The following is a 16,547-nucleotide window of genomic DNA, read 5'->3' as shown; positions in this document are numbered from 1 at the left end:
GAGTTCAAACAAAAACAAAAATGACTTTCCCTTTATTAGTTTTTAGAGCTTCCATTCTTACAGAATTAACTTGAGTTGAAAATAGGTAGAATTATTTCTTTGAATCAATACGATATTTTTGGCTCTCTGTATTCAAAAGGAATGCCAAGAATGTATTTCGTTAACAAAGAATGCATTTATGGAAGAACATCTAGCACACTGATGATCATGTGTAGCTATTAGTCTGATTCCCATGGATTCCCAGCCCGTTTCCACTGATGGATTCATACTATGGTTATGAATTCATTCATTCACAAGTATTGTGATAGGCAGCATTGTAGGTACGGATCTGTGAATAAAACTGGACAAGTCCTTTCCTAACAGGGGAGACAGACAATAAATAAACACATAAGTAGAAATATAATTTCCAAGAGGGCTTTGAGCTATGAAGAGTAACAAGTAAAAAGGCCTGTTTTACATAGATGAGTGAGCTTAAAATAATGGCCAGGGATCTGATCATATAGCATTTTACAGGACATGATAAAGTATATATATTACAGTAGAATCAATAGGACTTTTGCTGATGGACTAGATGAGGATGAGAAGGAAAAGGAGGGGTCAAGAATGACATCCATATTTTTGACTTAAGCAACCAAGGGTTTAGTAGCACTATAAGAAAAATAGGGAAAATTTGGGGAGAAACAAATTAGGTAGACTGAGAGGTTGATCTGGTGATCTGGAGATGTAGGTTGGACACACAAGGATGGTGCAGAGTCATGTGATAGCTAAGTCTAGAGGTCATGGGAAATTCAGGACTGGGACTATAATCAGAAAACATTGAAAAATTTTTCAGCCATGGGAACAGTTGAGACAATATGAATGTGGATAAAGAAGGGAAGAGGGCTGAGATTCCTGGAGCATTCCACCATCTGGAAAATAGACTGCATGGCAAGAGGCTTTTGCAACAGAACACCTCTGCTCTCTATGTTACTTCTCTGAAACTCAAACTGGCAATCCACTACAGCTTATAAATTGTTGATACTCTCTATCATAACTGTGAATCAATGCACTGGGAAAATAAAAGCCTTTTAAAAAGAATAGTAAGGAGAATGGGGACCACCAGGATTTCTAAGTCTAATATAGAGAATTACAAATTAGTACAAACTTAAAAGTATTTATGGGGAGCCTGGGTGACTCAGTTGGTTAAGCATCTGACTTTGGCTCAGGTCATGATCTCGTTGTTCGTGAGTTCGAGCCCCGCGTCCAGCTCTGCGGTGACAGCTCAGAGCCTGGAGCCTGCTTCAGATTCTGTGTCTCCCTCTCTGCCCCTCCCCCACTCAGGCTCTGTCTGTCTGTCTCTCTCTCATTAAAAAAAATTTAAACTTAACAGAAACCCATGGGGGAAGGGAAGGAAAAAAAAAAGAGGTTAGAGTGGGAGAGAGCCAAAGCATAAGAGACTCTTAAAAATTGAGAACAAACTGAGGGCTGATGGGGGTGGGAGGGAGGGGAGGGTGGGTGATGGGTATTGAGGAGGGCACCTGTTGGGATGAGCACTGGGTGTTGTATGAAAACCAATTTGACAATAAATTTCATATATTGAAAAAAAAATTTTTAAAAATTTAAACTTAAAAGTATTTTTCACAGATGGTAACATTTTGGGTATCCATTTCACACACACACAGGAAATAGTTCATTTATTAAACAACTACTTCTAGCTTTGGAACTGTAGCTGACATGATACAGTATGCCAGGCTGTCTCCTAATAACTATTAAAATTCATATACACGGCAACAGAGTTACCTTATGATTACATTACTATCCTAAATAATAATATGCATTTCTATAAAACTTGATGTTTTATGAAACATTTTTTGATGAATTCAGACAACCGTATAAGGTTTGGAAAGTAAATATTATTATCATTGTTTTGCTAATAAGCACACTGTGATTCAGAGAGGTTGACTGATTTGAAGAATGTCATCCAGGTAGGAGTATATAACCTGAACAAGGAAGTTATGGCTCTTAATCTTTTGCTCTTCCCAGGATCCCACCATTTATTATGTAGTTTGATTTCTTATTTACACTTAGAATCAGAGGCATGTATAAGGGTTGTGCAGATTGTGTCTGCATGGGTAATCTATGAATGGCTCCTTCACACTGGGCAGTAAGCAGCCTGAACAAGATAAGCAGTGACTGTGATTAAAATGATACTTTACTTTGACTATTATGTCAAATAGCCTCAGAAACATGGAGAGATAAGAGCTAAAAATGATTTGTCATTCTATTAGAGATAATTATAATCCCTCCAAATAATAAAAATGAAAAATTGAATTTTCCAAGTCTTGATGATTATTAAAATTCTTTGCTAAATCTGAAATTTTGCAGGTTTTCTTTCAGTATAGTATTTAATGTCCATTTTTCATTTTCTAGAAGCATTTCTCTTAATTCACTTTTTCTTTGATTCATGTTCACTTATTCAAGTGTTTTGTTAGCAACATTTCTAAGTTTCTACCTTATCTTCTTCCAGCAGGTTCTTAGACCTATTCTCCCCTCACCTTTAAACCTCCTGGCCACTAGTGAACCAATTAGTCAATGGTGGTGGCTTTTTCTGGAAACAGTACTCACGACTTTCATCCCCCCACTGCCATTTCTGCTTTTAGTTCCTTGATTTGCCACATTGTTTTCTTCATATTTTCCCTAACTTACAACTTATTTTTCTTCATGATTTGAATCTGAGAATGCTCACCATATTGTGATAGACCAAATGATCGGTTTTCATCACCACTCTGCCTCCTCAAGTTCCTGTTCTTGTGAGAAGTCCGCCAAAGGCTCACAGTCTACTTTAATCTCACTGGCTCTTCTTAGCTCATCCTTAAAAAAAAGAAAGAAAAAAAGAAAGAAACAAATGATTTCTTTTTTATTCTCTTGAAACTTTTTCGGCCAAAATACACGCTGACTTTGATGTACTGATGCAGCTGTAGCTCTTCCTCTGCTACCAATAGCCACTTTTTTCAAGTTTATTTATTTTGAGAGAGAGAAAAAGAGCAAGCAGGGGATGGGCAGAGAGAGAGGGACAGAGAGAATCACAAGCAGGTCCTGTGCTGTCAGTGGGGAGTCTCGATTTCATGAACCAGGAGATCATTAAGTGAGCTGAAACCGAGACTGAAGCTCAACCAAATGAGCCACCCAGGTGCTCCCCCATAGCCACTTTTAAGTGAAACAGGTTTAGAAGTCAAAGAAGAAGAAAAGATGTGTGTGTGTGTGTGTGTGTGTGTATGAATATAAACTGTAATAGCTGTGTTATGAAATGCATACTAACTAAATAAGGATATTTGGCTAGTTCTTTTTGTAATTAACATGTATCAATATCTACCAGACAATTAAAGAATCAATTAGAGAATTGCGAGCAAGTTTCATTATGACACTCGGGAGAATGGTCATATGACAATATGACATATTTATTCTACAATATTATGACAAAATTTATTCTACCTGGGGAGCAAAACTAGTGTTTACCAATAACTGAAAGGCAATCACAAATATTTTGAGATTTGAGGCGTTATGTGAAAGCCCTTTTCTAGTAGGCATGGGACATCAAATTGTTAACATTTAATATGGAATAAGTTAGTAGCATACTACATGTCATTCTTTGTGGGACTAAGGGTAGAATACCATAAGATTGCTGGCTATGTCAGCTGGGGTCAACATCTCATGGGAAAAAAAAAGAAACTAATAATTTTGGTCTTTCCTAATGCATAGATTTGATAAGAGAATCAAAGAAAATAATGTACTTGTACATACTTTGGAAGATATAAGGATTGTATAAATGTAACTTATTTTAAGCCTTTGGGTTACTCATTGGGAATCTTTCTACGGCTTGTCTAGATCAGTCAGGAAATCAATGGACATCACTTTCAGTTAAAAAATTAATTGTTTTGCTTGACATGTTCCATGAGTACATGGACTTTTGACTTGGTCATATTTAGCATCATTCAAAATAAATTTAAAATTTGATTAACTGGAGTTAGTATTCACATGGTCATGCAAAACTTACAAAACATAAATACTACTGCTAGTCAAACCTGTAAGACTTAGCCACTTCATTTTTGGTTTGTTCCATTGCCTTCAAGATAGAAAACTAGTAACATTAATAGTAACAAATTTATAATATTGATTTTAACCAAGTGTACCAGTATCAACTCTCAAACTCATTACTTAAAATTTACCTCTTAAATTTAAAGAATGTAAAAATACAACCCATCATTTTATGAAGTGCTATTAAGTAATTATTCTAAAACAACATATTATTATATTCCCAAGTATCTAATTGCATCTTTGATGGTATGTGACCATCTTATTACATATTTCTCTTAGAGACGGGCAGTAAGCAATGCATCCAATTCTCTGCATACAAGTATAAATCATGGTAAAGTGGTTCATAATTCTAGGAAACCAATGTTATTGAAATATTTACTCATGTCTATCTATTTTGCTTTTGTCTATCAGATTCTAAGATTTAGACTTGCTCATAATTACTACTTCCCAAAGTTGGGTTGAAGTATTTCTACTGCTCAAAAACAAATTAAAATATCCATATAGAAATGTAAAAAAGCAGAATGTTAAAGTTAAAAATTAAAATTATCACACACACACAACTATAATTATCAGTGCAAAATCCTTGAAAAGAGGTCCAGTAAGTTTGAATTAAATTTTTCACATTCAATATTAAATTTTTCCTAAATTTACTAACGTCTGTAGTTTGTTAATATTAAGCATAGATTTTGATTGAAATACTAATTAATATTAAATCTCATTTTAGGGAATTTATAAAATACAAAAACATTTAACTTCATATTGGCTAATATTCTTTTATTATCTTATATACATTAAAACTTTATGATCTTAAATGTTGGCATGATGGAGATACTGGTCAATATGAAGTTTTTTTAATCAATAAATAAGTTAATTTTCCAGTTTTATTTCTTTATACAACTTACCAAACCCAGCATAAATGGGTTGGGGGGGAAATCAGAAGATATTTTGAAAAGAAAGAGCACTATAATGGTGATGTCAAAGAAAAAAAAGAAGAGAAAAAATAATAACAAAGAGTCTAGTTAAAATTAGGTAATTTACTAAAATACTAGCATTCTTCTATGAATTTAAATAATCCAAACTCACAAACCAGATAAAAAAATAAAACTGTCCTATAAAAATAAGCCAAAAACTAAAACAATTGACACAACGAGGTAAAAATATTGAAGAGCTGAGAATAAAATCTAATCATCTTATGCCAATTGGATTAGCAATTAAAATACTTATATGTACATCAGGTTGTGGAGAAGTGAACACAACCATACAAATTTACAGTGACAGTTGGTAAAATTCTTTTCAAAAGAACCTTGGCCGTAAGCAACATGTCCCAAAAACGTTTATAACATCTGACTAGTAATCCCATTGCTGGAATTTATTATGCAGATATAATTTAAATAAAGTAAAATAGTACATGTATAAGACAACTCATTAAACTGTTTATAACAGTGAAAAACTCCAGGTAAACTCTCTTTGTTGTTCTATGGGTAACAAGAAGTTAAAGGATATTTTTCCTGCTCCCTAGAATTTTAGGCCAAAGCTGAAGACAGAAAGGCAACAAGAACCAATATATAACTTTATAAATCTAGCAATAAGGTTCTATAAATTTCAATAAGTTGTTGACGCTAGTCAAACTCCTGCAGTGCATACAGAGAGGATTCTAAAGGTACCTTATGCCACAGTCTGAATGTGTATGTCTCCCACAAATTCATTATGTTGACACCTAATCCACAATGTGATACTATTAGGAGGTGGACCTTTGGGAAGCCACTAGGTGACCAGGGTAAAACCCTCATGAATGGGATCACTAATCCCTTAAAAAGGAGGGCCCAGAGAGCTCTCTCTTCCCTTCCTCCCCTGGGAGGATTAGAAGAGAGGAGACAGCCATCCATAAACCAGGAAACAAACACACTAGCACCACATCTGTGAATACTTTGATCTGAGACTTCCTAGCTTCCAAGAACTGCAAGAAATAAATTTCTGTTGTTTGTAAGCCATCCAGTCTATGGTACTTTGTCATAGCATCCTGAACTAAGATACCCCATTATACTCTTCCCTCACATCTGGAGCTAAGATGGGACAGGTAAGGTTTCTAGTGATCAAAATTTAAGGAGGTACATACACAGCCCTGAGAGTAAATGCCTACTTAAATACTTTGCTTTAGACTCCTTTCCTGATTGGATTGGTTTAGCCTAGTGGCTCGATGGTATGTCTGTGTGATACATAAACAGGGGAAAGCATAGTTAGAGAGAGGCAGGGATAGGGAATAGGGGGCTGAAGAAAGGGTGGTGGTAGAGGAGTCTAAAAGCCACTATTTGGCACAAGAGGATTGCAGGTCTCCTGTGCATCAAGTGGAGGTCTGGGATGACATTTAGGTCTAATCTGTCATCTTCCACCATTCCTCCTGTTCTGCAGATTCTTCTGCTTCTGGAGTTACCTTATTCTGTGAGCAGCCTTCCTGGTGTGGTTCTGGCAGAATGTCACAAATACAGAATCTTCCAGGTTTTCTCTTGACACATAAAAAATATGCAACCTTGCTATGCTAAACAGAGGGTTTGACTCTTTACTATCACCTTGCCTTCAGTCCCATTGCCTTGTACATGGATTATTTTTAGAGTTCTGTAGACTCTGTATCAATTGTTATCAGTACTGTCAATATTTGGGGGAAAAATCTGAAGATTTGTGTCTTACATATGCATGTACTTAGTACAGCTCTTTCTAGTTTCTCTCATTCATTCAGAGGGTTGTTTTACATCTACGCTAAGGTGTCTCTGGTGAGATCTCTTCAAACACGAAGCAATAAATATGTGCAGAATTCTCAGAGTTTTACTGCATTTGTATAATTCTTTAGAGCAACCAAAAATAAATCACAAGAACTCTTGTTTTCCTTCCTGATAATGGTGTCTCTTTGAGACCCTACAAAAGCAGCATGACATTCTGGAGGTTATCAGACAGTTTTCACGGAATATGTACTTGTCAATTAAACTTCTGACAAAGAATATCTTTCTACTAACTCTCTCGAATTTGACAGAGCTGTGCTTTATATAGCATAGCTTCATCAGCAACATGAGCAATAGTACCGAGGCGACATCTGCAAAATCAATGAATGATGAAAAATTTGACGCATATTTTAAAATATCTTAGTAATCTCATCCTTTGTATTAACTTTTTAGATTAAAACTTCCTTAAAAAAAACCAAACACTTCCTTTATGTTACTTGGAGTAGAGGCATCTGAAAGCTTGCCAGAAACAGAGGTCAAGTCACATTCCAGCTGTGCATCTCATTTATAAAATGTAGTCTAAGACAATTCAAAAAGCTATGTTGAATGAAGGCACCTGGGTGGCTCAGTTGGTTGAGTGTCCAACTTTTGATTTCAGCTCAGGTCATGATCTCAACCGTGGGGCCTGTTTTAGACTCTCTCTCTCGCTCTCTCAAATTAAAAAATAAATATAAACCATCTTATTAAAAAAAAAGCTATGTTGAACAAAGTTAATACCTCTTTGATAGCATTCAGTTTCAGGGCTACCAAATCAGCAAAACTGATACTTTTCTGTACATTGGGAAATGTAAGAATTAGCATTTAGTTTCATTTGTGTCTCTGTGCAGGTGCCTGTATACATGGGTGTGGCTATTTGTAACATCAGAAGAACTGTGGACTCATAACATTCAAATTGGTCTACTTTGTGCATATACTTTTGTTTATAAAAATATTTCTGTAATTCATTTTCTTAGTTCGATATAACAATTTTGAAGTTTTAAGGAGGAAAAGAATTATTATAGTTCTTTTGTGGAAAATAATAAGAAGCCCAGGGAGTATTAATTCATTGAACTTTCATTTGTTTATTAAATATGCATTTGCTGATTTTTTAAACCTTATTTTTATCAGTAGTTACTGGGTACACAATAACTAGACATATTCCTTGCTTTTCAGAAGCTCATGACAGGATGAGAGTGGGGGAGATATTTTTTAATACATAATTGCACATAAATACAATTCGTTCAACTATAAATACATACAAATAAGAGCTGTGAGAGGCCAGTAAGTTGAATAACAATTTCTAGAGAGACTCTAGGAAGATTTTATTGAGGCTGTGATTGCTAAGTGGCTCTTGGTTGAGAAATTTGGAATGGCAGGTTAATCTGGTTTAGAGATGAAGTTGAAAATGTAGACAGAGGACAGACTGTGAAGAATCTTTAGATCGGGTTAAAGGTTAAAAGTACTTGATTTTTATCACTCTTCTACTCCCTTGCTTTTGCCACACCTATTGCCTCCCAAGTACTATCCAAAATATTAAACAACTTAACAAATTATATAAAATATATAACACTTATAAGTCAGAAAATCAGGAAAGTGTTGTTGTAGAAACTAATCAAAGAGAGTTTTAAGAAAGAGTTTCTGAAGCTAAAAGTATTAAGAATAAGTAGAACCACAAAAATTTGATTGAAGACGTACAATATAAAAAGGAGTAAATTCTGACATCAATAACATAAAGTGTGAAAGGATAAAACTGTAAAGCTTTTGTATATGATTGAAGTTAGGTTGTTATCAGTTTGCAGCATACTGTTATAATTATAAGAAGTTTTGTGCAAGCCTCTTGGCAACCATGAAGAAAAAACCTACAGTAGATTAAAAAAGATTAAGAGAAAAGAATCAAGTATATTACTACCAAAAAACTCCACCAAATCACAAAGGAAGACAGCAAGAGAGGAAAATAAAAGAATTACAAAACAGACAGAAAACAACACAATGGCAATGGTAAGTCCTTTTCTATCAATAAATTACTTCAAATCAATCAAATTACTCACCAATCAAAAGATGTAAAGTCGCTGAATGGATGAAAAAAATTTCCAAATGAATGCTGTCCATAGGAGACTCAGTTTAGATTTAAAGATACACATGGAGTAAAGTGAAAGGATGGACAAATATAATCCATTCAAATGGTAACCAAAGGAAAGCAGCTGGCTATACTTAAGCCACACAAAACAGATTTTTAGCCAAAAATTGTCTTGAAAGACAAAATGTTTAGCAATATTATCAAAAAGAGTCAATTTCACCAAAAAAAATATAACGATTATAAATATACATGCACTCAACACTGGAGCACCTAGTACATGAAGCAAATGCTGACTGATTAAAAGAGAAATAGACAACAATACAATAGTAATAGACTTTACTACTCCACCATCAATAATGGAGAAAATCAATAAGGCAAAAGTTCATTTGAACAACACTAGAATAAATGGAACGGACAGACACATACAGAATGTTTCGCTCAACAGCAGAATACACATTCTTCTCGAGTGCATGTAGAACATTCTCCAAGACAGATTACATCCCAAGTCACAAAATGAATCTCAACAAATTTAAGGAGACTAAAATCATTCCAAGTATCTTTTCCAATCACAATGAAATAAAACTACAATAACAAAAGGAAAATGAGAAAACTCACAAATGCATGGAAATTAAACAATGTACTCTTGAACAACCATTGGATCAAAAAATAAATCAAAAGGGAAGTTAGAAACTATCTTAAGACACATGAAAATAAAAACATAACATACAAAAATTTACAGAATATAGCAAAGCAGTATAAAGAGGGAAGTTTATGTCAGGAAATGTCTATATTAAAAAATAAGAAAGTTCTTAATTAAATAATTTAACTTTGCTCCTCAAGGAATTAAAGGGGAAGAACAAACTAAGCTCAAAGTTAGTAGAAAGAAATAATAAAAAACGATAAACCAACAAGTTGGGTTTTTTTTTGAAAAGATCAACAAAGTCTTTAGTTAGACTAATCAAGAAAAAAAGATACCACAGAAATGAACAGGATCATAAGAGATTATTACAAATAATTATATACCAATAAATTGGAAATGTAAAATAAATGGATAAATTCCTAGAAACACACAATACAATAAGACTGAATCAAGAAAAAATAGCATGAATCGATGAATAACAAATAAGGAAATTGAATCTGAAATAAAAAATATTCTATCAAAGAAAAAGTCCAGGACCAAATGACTTCACAAGTTAATTCCACCAAACATTAAAAAAAATAATACTCATCCTTGTTAAACTCATCCAAAAATAGAAGAAGAAAGAAACACTTCCAAACTCATTTTATGAGGCCGGCATCACCCTGATATCAAAGCCAATAAAGATACCATAAGAAAAGAAAACTACAGGCCAATTTCTCTGATAAATATGGATGCAAAATTCTTCAACAAATTCTTAGCCTACCAAATCAACAGTACATTACAAGGATGATACAGATGGACCAAGTGGGGTTAATCCCTGGTATGCAAGGATGGTTCAACATATGTCAATGAATCAATGTGATATACTGTATTAGAAGAATGAGGGATAAAAATTCCATAATAATCTCAACAAATGCAGAAAAAGCATTTCACAAATTCAACACACTTTCATGATAAAAACCCTCAACAAAATAGGTATAGAAGGAACTTACCTCAACACAATAAAGACCACATACAGAAATCCCACAGCTAGTATCATACTCAATGATGAAAAATTGAAGGCTTTTCCTTCAAGATCTGGAACAAGGCAAGGATGCCTGCTCTCATCATTTTTATTCAACATAGTACTAGAAGTCCTAGCCAGGACAATCAGGCAAGACAAAGAAATGCAAGGAATCCAAATGAGAGAGGAAGAAGTAAAATTATTTCTGTTTGCAGATAACATGATCTTATATGTAGAAAATCCTAAAGATTACACACACACACACACACACACACACACACACACAAACCCTCATTAGAACTAAAAAGTGAATTCAGCAAAGTTGCAGTATACAAAATCACCATATAAAAATTACATTTTTCTATGTACCAACAACGTGCTATCTGAAAAGAAAATTCTAACAACAATCCCATTGACAATAGGATAAAAAACCCCAAAATATTTAGAAATAAATTTAACCAAGAAGGTAGAGGACATGTGCACTGAAAACCATAAAATACTGATTACAGAAAAAACAGACACAAATAACTACAAAGACATTTTGTGTTATGGATTGGAAGAGTTAATATCATTCAAATGTCCATCCTACCCAAAACAATTTGCAGATTTCAGTGCAATCCCTATCAAAATCCCAAAGTCATTTTTCACAGAAATAGAAAAACAATCCTAAAATTTATATGGCACAACAAAAGGTCCTATAGAGCCAAAGCAATTCTGTGCAAGAAGAACAAGGATGGAGGTATCATGCTTCTTAATTTTGAAATATATTACAAAGGTACAATAATCAAAATAGTATGGTACTGGCATAAAAACAGACATATAGACCAATGAAACAGAATAGAGAGCCCCAAAATAAAATCCACATATAAGTGTCACTTGATCTTTGAGAAAGGTGCCAAGAATACACAACAGGGAAAATACAGTCTCTTCTATAAATGGTGTTGGGAAAACTGAATATACACATGTAAAAGAATGAAATTGAACCTTTATCTTATACCATACACAAAAATTTGCTAAAACTGGATTAAAGACCTAAGCATAAGACCTGAAACACTAAAACTTCTAGAGGGAAACATAAGGAAAAATCTTTTTGACATTGGTTTTAGCAGTAATTCTTGGATAAGACATCAAAAGTGCAGGCAGCAAAAGCAAAAATAGGCAATTGGGACTATATCAAACTAAAAATCTTTCATAGCAAGAAAACAATAAAGAGAATGAAAAGGCAACCTATGGAATGGGAGAAAATATTTGCAAGTCATATATCTGATAAAGGTTTAATATCCAAAATACATAAGAGCAAAAGCAAACATAACAAACAAACAAACAAACAAACAAAAAACCCTGGGCATCTGAATAGATGCTTCTCCAAATAAGGCATACAAAGAGTCTACAGGTATATTAAAAAGTACTCAACATTATGAATCATCAGGAAAATGCAAATTAAAACCAGAATAATACCATTTCACATCTGTTAGAATGGCTATTATCAATAAGACAACAGATAACAAATTTGTCAAGGATGTGGAGAAAAGGGAACCCTAGTGCACTGCAGTGGGAAAATAAACTGTTGTAGCCACTATGGAAACTGCATGAAGAGTACCTAAAAAATTAAAAACAGAACTACCATATAGTTCATCAATCTCATTTCTGGGTACCTATCCAAAGGAATTAAAATTATAATCTTGAAAATATAACTGCATGCCTATGTTCACTGCAGCACTATGCACAAAACCAAGATCAAAAACCACCCAAATGGATAAAGAATATATATATATATATATATATATATATATATATATATATATATGTATGTGTGTGTATATACATATATATATATATACATATATATATATACACACACACATACATATATATATATATATACACACACATGTGTGTGTGTATGTGTGTAAATATATATTTACACACATACACACACACACACACACACACACACACACACAGTGGAATACTATTTATTCAGCCTTAAAAAGAAGGAAATTCTGCCATTCACAACAACATGAATAGACCTGTAGGATATTACCTTAATGGGAAAAGCCAGTCACAAAAGGATAACTACTACATGATCCTTTTTATATGAAGAATCTAAGATAGTCAAACTCTTATAAAGAGAGAGTAGAATGGTGATTGCCAGGGCTTAGGGGGAGGGGAAAACAGAGAGGTATCAGTCAAAGGGTACAAAGTTTCAGTTATGGGAGATGAATCCATCCTAAAGACATATTGAACAGCATAACACCTATTTATTTTTTAAATTTTTTAATGTTTATTTATTTTTGAGAGAGACAGACAGACAGAGCATGAGTGGGGGAGGGGCCGAGGGAGAGGGAGACACAGAATCCGAAGCAGGCTCTAGGCTCCGAGCTGTCAGCACAGAGCCCGATGTGGGGCTTGAATTCACAAACCATGAGATCCTGACCCGAGCTGAAGTCAGATGCTTAACCGACTGAGCCACCCAGGAGCCCAACACCTATATTAATAACACAGTACTGTATATTTTAAAATTTGCTAAGACGGTAGATCTTATGTTAAGTGTTCTTATTACCAAGAAATAATGAAGAGGGCAAGATAAAACTTTTGGAAGTGACAGGTATGTTTATGGCATGGATTTTGGTGACAGTTTCACAGATGTATACTTATGTCCAAAGATACCAAGTTGTATACATACTTTAAATATTTACAGCTTTTTACATGTGAATTTTACCTCAATGAAGTGGTTGTAAAAAAAAGAAGTAACTTCTATAAATTATAGCAGATACTGCCAAGTGATAAAATGGGATGGAAGTTGAAGGTTGTTTTTGAATTTACCCATTTGGAGATCACTGGTGATTTCAGTAAGAACAACCACAGAGAATGACTATCTCCCTAGACACTCAACTAAGTCCTTCTCCTCCACTAGAATCATATATTTGCATATGTTGTTGTTTGCTTAACCACATGCTTTTGTCATGTTTCAAATTTCCTCAAGGCTTGGCTGTCTTCAAATGACATTGAAAAATTAATCCAAACTAAGTCATTGAGGGAGAGTAGATGGATTAATGTATTCCTCAAAGAAAACTTAGATAAAAATCCTGAAATAATTGCCTAGATAGCTTGTTTAATATACCAGAAAGGACAAAAACACCTTCAATGATATGCTGTAAAGAGGGAGGAAGTGAAATGCTAGGTTGGTCACTCTTGCTTCCATAAGGAAAGCTACTAAGACATTATCATCTGCTACTGAAGAATGATGCTTCTGTGTCTGCAGTAATCAATAGCTTCTAATTTTACACTTGGTGTAAAATTCAGTTAAGAATTTTAATTAGCCAATATCAAATAACTATAGGAATTTGTACTCCCCATCATGTAACCTCCCTGGTCAAAACTTTTCAATGTCTCTCTGCTGATAAGTTGTATAACCTTAAGTCATCTAATTTCAATTTGGCAGTAGTTTCCTTTTCCATAAAATGAGATGATGCTTTCTTTTTAGTATTGATTTGGGAATTAAACAGAAACATATGTAAAGCAGCTAATATAGTGCATGCATCTTCAAATATGTTAACTTCATAGGAAATGGAAAACCTCACATAGGCTCATTTGTTAATTAGGTACCAAGCTACTTTTGTAGTGTATCTCCTGATCCTACCCTGGGTCTAGTTTGCAACTGAAATACATTAGGTTACTCACTTTTCTGTTAAAAAAAAAATCTTTCAGGGGCACCTGGGTGGTTCAGTTGGTTAAGCATCCGACTTCAGCTCAGGTTATAATCTCATAGTTCATGGGTTCAAGCCCCACATCGGGCTCTGTACTGACAGCTCAAAGCCTGGAGCCTACTTCAGATTCTGTATCTCCCTCTCTCTCTGTCCCTCCCCCCTCCACTCTCTCTCTCTTTCAAAAATAAATAAAACATTTAAAAAATGTAAAAAAAGGGCAGAAGTTTTTATTTAAAAAATCTCTCATACTTCTGTGTCAATTCATATTTTTTTTGTTTGATTCACTGAAAATACTCCAAATCTGACAATTTCTACTCACCAAAATCCTGCAACTATCATTTCAAATGATATGAGGTTAAGTCTCTCCTTTATGATAGCCAAAAGTTATTTTCTTCCATGAATTCCCATGACATATTATTCCTACCTTTTGCAGACTTGTATTTTTGTGGCAAATACCACAGGTTGATCCACTCAATACCCTTTCTACATTTTTTGTCTTCTATTTCTTTCACCAGAGAGGCTCCAAAATGATAAGCAACAGCATCAAGTTGTAAAGATTATCCGTGTGCCACGTGTCCCCTCAATTCCTCAAAGTTTTGTGTTTATTTTATTTTGACACTTCAGAAATGGAAAGGAAAACATGTAAGTAATTCTTCTCTTGCGGTGGTGTCTACATTTCTCAAGAATTTTCCCTCCTAGGGGCATCTGGATGGCTCAGTCGGTTGAGCACCTGACTTCGCTCAGGTCATGATCTCACAGTTCATACTGATCTCACAGTGCACTGACAGCTCAGAGCCTGGAGCCTGCTTCAGATTCTGCGTCTCCCTCTCTCTCTGCCCTCACCTGCTCATGCTCTTTCTCTCAAAAATAAACATTAAAAAGAAAAGAATTTTCCCTCCTATATAAAAGCAATTTTTCAGGTTGCTACATAGGTGTGCCAACACTAGAGACATGACCATTTCCTTACTAATCATATTACATCAATTCTGACCTCATTTTACTACTTTCTAATGAGTTAGGACAGGAAATGAGTAGTACAGAAGATGGAGAAAAAAGTATTTAATATCTACTTATATATGAGCTACATTCTTACATATTATATCTTTTGGTCATCACAAGATGCTAGTGAAATAGGTTTTGTTATTCAGAAATTTACAGATGAATATATTAAGGCTTAGATAAATTAGGTAATTTTGCTAAAATCACACACTAAGTGATGGTGCTGGGATTCAAACCCATCAGTTTCTGGTCCTAATGGTCTTGATCACTTTGAATTGCATCACACTGCCTTGTTCCTTACTTTAAATATGAGAGTACCAGGTATAAAATATCCTTTGTTTTTACCAGTTAGATCTTACATAGCCTGGTAATCATTTTTTAAAATGTTATTAAGATTATACTAGTCTCCACACCTGAAAAACAAATAACCCAGTGAAGAAATGGGCAGAAAACATGAAGAGACACTTCTCTAAAGAAGACATCAGGATGGCCAGCAGGCACATGAAAAGATGCTCAACGTTGCTCCTCATGAGGGAAATACAAATCAAAACCACACTCAGATATCACCTCACGCCAGTCAGAGTGGCCAAAATGAACAAATCAGGAGACTATAGATGCTGGAGAGGATGTGGAGAAAGGGGAACCCTCTTGCACTGTTGGTGGAAATGCAAATTGGTGCAGCCACTCTGGAAAACAGTGTGGAGGTTCCTCAAAAAATTAAAAATAGACCTACCCTATGACCCAGCAATAGCACTGCTAGGAATTTATCGAAGGGATACAGGAGTACTGATGCATAGGGGCACTTATACCCCAATGTTTATAGCAGCACTCTCAACAATAGCCAAATTATGGAAAGAGCCTAAATGTCCATCAACTGATGAATGGATAAAGAAATTGTGGTTTATATACACAATGGAGTACTACGTAGCAATGAGAAAGAATGAAATATGGCCCTTTGTAGCAACATGGATGGAACTGGAGAGTGTGATGCTAAGTGAAATAAGCCATACAGAGAAAGACAGATACCGTATGGTTTCACTCTTATGTGGATCCTGAGAAACTTAACAGAAACCCATGGGGGAGGGGAAGGAAAAAAAAAAAAAGAGGTTAGAGTGGAAGAGAGCCAAAGCATGAGAGACTCTTAAAAACTGACAAGAAACTGAGGGTTGATGGGGGGTGGGAGGGAAGGGAAGGTGGGTGATGGGTATTGAGGAGGGCACCTTTTGGGATGAGCACTGGGTGTTGTATGGAAACCAATTTGACAATAAACTTCCTATACTGAAAAAAAAAA

At 34.7% G+C, this 16,547-nt stretch overlaps 1 long non-coding RNA gene across 1 annotated transcript in view; it reads right to left on the bottom strand.

Moving 5' to 3' along the window:
* Window positions 1-15,058, bottom strand: part of LOC132682774 (uncharacterized) — a 74,936-nt gene extending 59,878 nt beyond the window's left edge. Inside the window, exons 1-2 of the long non-coding RNA XR_009611854.2 lie at window positions 14,682-15,058; window positions 2,726-2,850 (exon numbers count right to left, since the gene is read on the bottom strand). This is a non-coding gene — a long non-coding RNA (uncharacterized LOC132682774). The remainder of the gene's footprint in view (window positions 1-2,725; window positions 2,851-14,681) is intronic.
* Window positions 15,059-16,547: the final 1,489 nt, after the last annotated feature.

Source organism: Panthera onca, chromosome C2 (genome assembly GCF_046562875.1).
Source record: "Panthera onca isolate mPanOnc1 chromosome C2, mPanOnc1 haplotype 2, whole genome shotgun sequence".
Lineage (NCBI taxonomy): Eukaryota > Metazoa > Chordata > Mammalia > Carnivora > Felidae > Panthera > Panthera onca.
This window is presented reverse-complemented; position numbering and strand designations above follow the sequence as displayed.